General features: G+C 36.1%; 1 pseudogene; it reads right to left on the bottom strand.

Annotated features, from left to right (window-relative positions):
- Nucleotides 1-3,371: 3,371 nt before the first annotated feature.
- On the bottom strand, nt 3,372-4,613 carry LOC145050905 (kirola pseudogene; annotated as a pseudogene).
- Nucleotides 4,614-6,695: the final 2,082 nt, after the last annotated feature.

Genomic DNA, 6,695 nt, shown 5'->3' with positions numbered 1-6,695 from the left:
TGGGTTGTCCCAGATCTTATAAGGTGCATTTTTAGGTGTATATGAGTGTGTCAAATCATAAAAATGCAATCTCGGTCTTGTTCTTCCATTCATGCATGAGTTTTGAAGCTTGGAATCTTATGATACGTTAGGCTTTTGGATTTGGACCTGTTCTAGCCATGCAACATCATAAAGTTGGAAACTTTATGATTTAGAATATAATTTGGACTTAGATCTGAGCTTTGGACAAAAGGCCTTAAGGGACAAAGTACTTAATGGAAATATTAGAGCCATCTTGTGTATGTCGGGCGTAAGTTGAGTACATCGGGCATACTTGGTCTAAACCACATACGTTGGGAGTAAGTTAAGTACTCAGGGCATACTCAGCATGCCTTGGATTTGTTTTTTTGTTGACTTTTGTTAACCATTGACTTTTTGACCAAGTTTGACTTTGGGTCAAACTTGAGGATTTTGGGCTATTTATTATGATTCTATCTGGTTCTGGTGTTAGTGGATTTGCGGGTGCAAGTAGTTCAGAAAAGGGATCGTGTCATAGTGTTTAAGAGTTCTTCAATTCAAGTGAGTTTTTCCTCATTGTATCGTGGTTCGAAGGCACCAATGTCGGCCCACTAGCTTGGTTATATTTAGTAGAGGGATGCCATAGAGATTGTATGTTGTCAAGTAGGATAGACTGAGGACTCTTGATCTAGTCTTTTTTTCCTTCTTCCTTGTTTGGTTATGGCTTTAGAGTAGGATCACCTGTCCAGGTGTCTATCACAGCTCTGAGTAGGGATGTGAGTGGGTCCAAACCCGGACCGGTAGACCCGGACCTGGAAAACCCGGGAACCGGTTCACGAGATTTTTTAGGACCGAAAATCGGACCGGTATATAGGAACCGATTCCGGTTCGGTTCTGGGTAAGGTACCGGGTAAAGTGGGTCTAGAACCGAAAAACCCGGAAATATCAAAGTGGGTCGAATGGAACCGGGTACAGTGGATCTAAAACCGAAAAACCCGGGGAACCGGGTAAAGTGGGTCGAATGCATGTTTTAAAATTTCACAAAATACAAAAATAAAGCTGAGAAAAAAAAATTTGCAGCTTTGATATCCCAACTTTGGAAGACTATAAATCAATGAATATGAAACCAAAAATGATAAAATTAAAGTCTAAAATCATGTACAAACTCTATACTACACTTTGGAAAAAACCGCATGCTATTCCGACTTCAAACGAATTAAATATGTATGTTTTAAATCTGTCACGAAATACAAAGAAAGCTGAAAAACATAAAATTTTCAGCTTTGATATCCCGACTTTGAGAGACTATAAGTCAATGAATAAACACCCAAAAATAACAAAATTGTAGTCTAAAATCATGTAAAAACTATAAAATACACTCTGGAAAAAACTTCATGCCAATCCGACTTCAAACGAACGAGATATACATGTTTTAAAACTATCATAGAATAAAAAAAAAAAAAAAAAAGCTGAAAACATAAAATTTTCAGCTTTGATATCTCAACTTTGAGAGACTATAAGTCAATGAATATAAACCCAAAAATGACAAAATTATAGTCTAAAATCATATACAAACTATAAATTATACTATGGAAAAAACTTTATGCCAATCTGACTTTAAACGCATTAGATATGCATGTTTTAAAACTATCACAGAATAAAAAAAAAAGCTGAAAAACATAAAATTTCCAACTTTGATATCCCAACTTTGAGAGACTATAAGTCAATGAATATAAACCCAAAAATGACAAAATTATAGTCTAAAATCATGTAAAAACTATAAACTATACTATGGAAAAAACTTCATGCCAATCCGACTTCAAACGAATGAGATATGCATGTTTTAAACTTTCCATAGAAACCAGTTCCGACCCCGAAAACCGGTTCCGGTTCTATAACCCGGTTTACCCGGACCCGGAACCCGGATAGAGCCATTTTTTAAACCCGGGACCCGAACCGGTTTTACATGTTCTGGTTCCAACGGTTCTGGTTTCGGTTCCGGTCCGGTTTTCCGGTTCTAAATCTCATCCCTAGCTCTGAGTATATACGGTTATGCATTCCTTGGATTGTTGGCTATGTATCCTTATGTATAGTATGTTGTTGTGTTGTATTGATCTGCTAGATTTGCATATATATCCTTATATGGTAGGATGTTGTGGTTGTGGTATGCTGGTTAGAGTGCTAGTATACAGGTTATCATTTAGTGGAGTGTCCTAGCGGTTGGATGTAGTCATGTAGGATAGCTTGAGAACTCTTGATCTAGGCTTTCTTGCATGTTCCTTGTTTGGTTGTGGCTCTACAGTAGGATCATCTGTTCGGGTGACTATCTCACCTATGGTTACTTACGGTTACGCATTTCCTGGAAGTTAGTTGGTAGCAAGATAATATGTTGTGTGAGGACTAGTAGACGGTAGTGAGTTGTATGACTGATGTTTACCTATAGTATGTGTCTACTTTATCCTTGATTGTTTATATATCAACATATGGTGGTAGTGGGTTGAGGCCGTCCTACTTTGTGATGTAGGCTAAGATACTCGGTGCGGTCCGGCAGTATGTCATAGGTACGTCGGCTTGGGAAGAGCGGTTGGGTTGAGATAGTAGTCCAACAAACCCTGGGTATGCATGCCCATTGGACCCATTACATGTTGCCATTCCAGTTCGAGGACTGATTAGGCCTGGGCATTCCAATCCGACGATTGTGGGCGGTTATGCATGCTTGTATGTTTATTGTATGGGGTATTTTGGTGGAAACTCACTAAGCTTTGTGCTTACCCAAATATTTATGTTTTTTTAGATTTACATCGGTGATCGTGAGAAGGCGAATGCGAGACTATACGCACTCATCAACAACATTGGTGATTCTATGTTTACTATAATACTCTGATGTTACTTAAAGCACATTTTTCTTTTCTAACCGGTAAGAATAAATAGTTGATCAAAAATGATTTTGGATAAATATCATACTCTTAATATTCACAAAGGGTATGGATGATCGGAGTATAATATTCTCTAATATAAAAATAAAGTTTTAAAATCATTATAAAATATTTAAAAATATATATAGGTAAATATCATATTTTGGCGGCTTATAAAAACAATTTATATTATATTTAGAGATTAGGCTGGATAAATATTATATTTTGATTTTTATTTAGGCATATATGAAATTCTTCTTAACTTTTTCGACGTGATCTCACTACTCGGATCTCCGATCTGTGAAAGAGATTTTACAGTTGGACGCCTACATACCGAACCACCGTTGATCTCCTCCACCACATAACATAACTGTCTCTTTTGGTTTTGATCTTCGTTTTCTATTTGGATCTGTTTTTAGGTTAGGGTTTTTTATTTGAATCAAGTTATAGTGAATGGTTTCATGATTTCCATATATGTTCTTCAAGATATGTGTTTCTTGATTTTGGGTTTTGAACAGGGGCGGACGCACGATACTAAAAAATAAAAAAATTTCAAATTTTCAAAATTTTTTCCACTGCGGCCGGAAAAGCTAGGGGTTGCCGGTGCCACCGGTGACCCCCTAAATCCGCCCCTGGTTTGGAAGACCACACACATGAAATAAGTCTAGAAAACTGGAGGAATTAACTTATGTTTTGCCAAAAAAGGATTTCTAAAAAAGATATCATCAACCAACTAGCTAAGCTAGTTTTAACAAATTAACCACAAACCGATTGTATAATTTTGTTAGAAAATAATGACCTAATATACCCGAACAACAGTCGACTTACCAAAAAAGACAATAATGAATTACTTGTTTTGGAAATCGAAAGACTTTCTAACAACACAAATCATTGGGAAAGAAAAATAATGATATCTTGAACAACATATTCATGCATATATACTACACCACCACCTTACATTCTATTTATTCACTAGAGACGTAGTTTATTCTTTCAATATGAGAAAAACACACATTCACACTGAGAGAGTACTTCCTGCCATTTCCTTCTTTGAGTACCAGTTGCCGAACTACTTAGTGGTGCTATGGGTATCCAAGTCCTTGACCAAATCACAAAGGTAATCCATCAGGGAAGTTGGATATGGTACACTTGTGTCAGGCTTCTCAAACTCAAACGTCCAAGTAGCCACCACTTTATCACCTTTTTTGTCAACATTTAGTATGATTGTAAAGGTCTTGTATAGCTCATCCACAAGATCTCCTCCGATTACCTTAAACACAATCATGTGGTTATCTTCGTCAGCTGCTTCGATTATTTGCTTCGAAATTTTCTTCTTTCCCTCTTATTATCATGCAGAGATGCCAAGAAATTAAATTATTGTGAGAATGTCAAGCAATATATTATAGTTTTGAACTATACAACTAGTTATGATATTGTAATATCCAAACATGAAAGACACAAGATTCTAGAGAAAACATGTACATATGAACAACAAAAAGAATTAGGGTTTGACCTACCATGAGTGTAGTGCCAACAGATAACAGAACCAACGTCCCCCCTATCACCATCAATCAGATCACAGCCTTGAACCTTATCAGGTGATATGATAGCTATCTCGTACGGGTTGTTCCTAAAGAGATGGCAGATTTCTCCTTTCTTGCTGACATCTACATGACCAATTAACTTTCCAGATAAAGCCATATCTCTCGATTGATATAATGGCAGGACCCTAAACCACTCGTTAATTTACAAGAGAGAGTTGATGAGTTTGTGGAAAATGTGGCCAACAACGTTTGCTTTATATAGATTGGTTGCCTTACCCAAAAATGATAATTTAATAAACTTACATAATTAATTAATATCTTGAGGACAACACTTTGTAAACGTGTAACACAATAACGTAACTTCTTTTTCTTGTTTTTAAGGCTGCATGCAATTTACACAGTAATTTATGATATATCTATAACATAAATAATGTCAACCATAATCCCAGAATATTATACTTTCCTGCTATAAAAGAAAATCGTCTAGACGTCTACTACATATATAGAAAATCGTCTAGAAGGTTTTTTCAAGAAATTGCTTAGTTGCCGTTAATTAAGGAAAGGAAGGATTGCTGGAGGAATGCGATTCCTTCAAATCTATTACTTTTTATTCCTCCCATAACCCCTGTTTTTACTTCATTCTTTTCCTCCATATAACAAATTTACCAATACATCCATCTAAATTGTTTTTCACCTGTGATCTAAGTGCACATAATTGCTTATCTACTAGGTTCTAGATAACTCCTATTCTCGTTTGCTTGCGTAGTTTCTTCTTAACCATATGCAGAAGCTTTAATAAATAGAAAACTCATAATACCAGCATCACAATATAGGTTTTAATAAATAAAAAGCTCATTGAAAACGCAGGGCCTTTTAATCTAGAAACAATTGATTGAATCGGTTCTTTGCGTTCTCTGTTATTTAGCTTATCTGAGCTAAAATTTGTAAGTTTGATGTTTAAATGTAATAAATTTCAATGTTTAGATGAAAATTTGATATGAATTTTGTTAACCATTTGTTACAAACACCTTCAATTCATTATGCATGCTATGATGCTATGCATTTTGATGGGGTAATCAAATTTGTGTTGAAAATTTTACCCCGGCCGCACAAATCTCTTCTTCCGTACTCCAACTTTTGTGTTGAGTATGCGACAATGGTGGCTTACGGTGGCCGGTGGGTATTGTGATATGGATGATGATTAAAAATCATTTGAGGATCAGTGGAATGGTGTTCGTTTTCTCTCCTCATTTTTGTAAAATGTTTTCTGTCATCTCGATCTCTCTCTTCCCTGCTATGCTTATGGTTCTTTCACTAGTACATAAATGATTTATTGATGTGGTTAAAATAGTTATTTGATGCGGTTATTGAACCGCACTAAAAAATATCGTATCAAAAAATACCCTCATTTAATAGTGCGGTTATAAAACCGTCTCAAAAAATAGTCAAAACCGCACCAAAAAATAGTAGAGGAAAAATACAAACCGCACCATAAAATGATAAAAATCACCCCAAAAAAATCCAAACAACACAAAAAAAAAACCATCCCACCGGAAACCACCCTTAAACCACCATCATCTCTACCGCGTGTTTGTTGCCGAGAACATAAGATTCACCAAGCCACACCATTTTTATCGCCATTAACCACCGTCGAGCATCTTTACATTGACCTCCTTTATAACCGAACATAAACCACCACCAGTTCACACCATCACCATCTGCCCTACCTTTGCTGGAAACCACCATTACAGCCACGAAGAACACCCAACATTCCCGGGTACCATCGTTTTTTCCACCTTAAACAAACCAAACGTAAATCAGTAAAAAAAAGGAAGAAGAACAAAAATTAGTTTATCTGCATACCTTCCATCTCCACCACTAACCACCGTTAACACCGACCACAAATGTCGTGCCTTTACTGAGAACTATCAAAACACCACCATCTCCTACATATTTTCGATCAACCAACTTATTTCACCTTAAACAAACCAAACGTTAATCAGAAAAAGAAAATAAAGAAGAAGAAAAGAGATATGTTTCTTGTGTTGTCTGTAAAAAGGGGTAAAGCACACGCAGGGCACACATATTTTTAGAGGGAAATGAAAATATAAAAGGAAAACAAAAATATAGGAGGGAAATGAAAAATTCGAAGGATCAACCAACTTCTAGCTTGCTTGAACATGAAAATTTTGAACAAAATTTGGAGGGATCTCGTGAAGAATGAAATTTTCGAATGAAA

The sequence above is a fragment of the Lactuca serriola genome, chromosome 5, assembly GCF_051521515.1.
Source record: "Lactuca serriola cultivar US96UC23 chromosome 5, Lser_US96UC23_V15, whole genome shotgun sequence".
Taxonomy (NCBI): domain Eukaryota; kingdom Viridiplantae; phylum Streptophyta; class Magnoliopsida; order Asterales; family Asteraceae; genus Lactuca; species Lactuca serriola.
The sequence above is the reverse complement of the archived record's forward strand: the minus strand, read 5'-3'. Positions and strand labels throughout refer to the sequence as shown.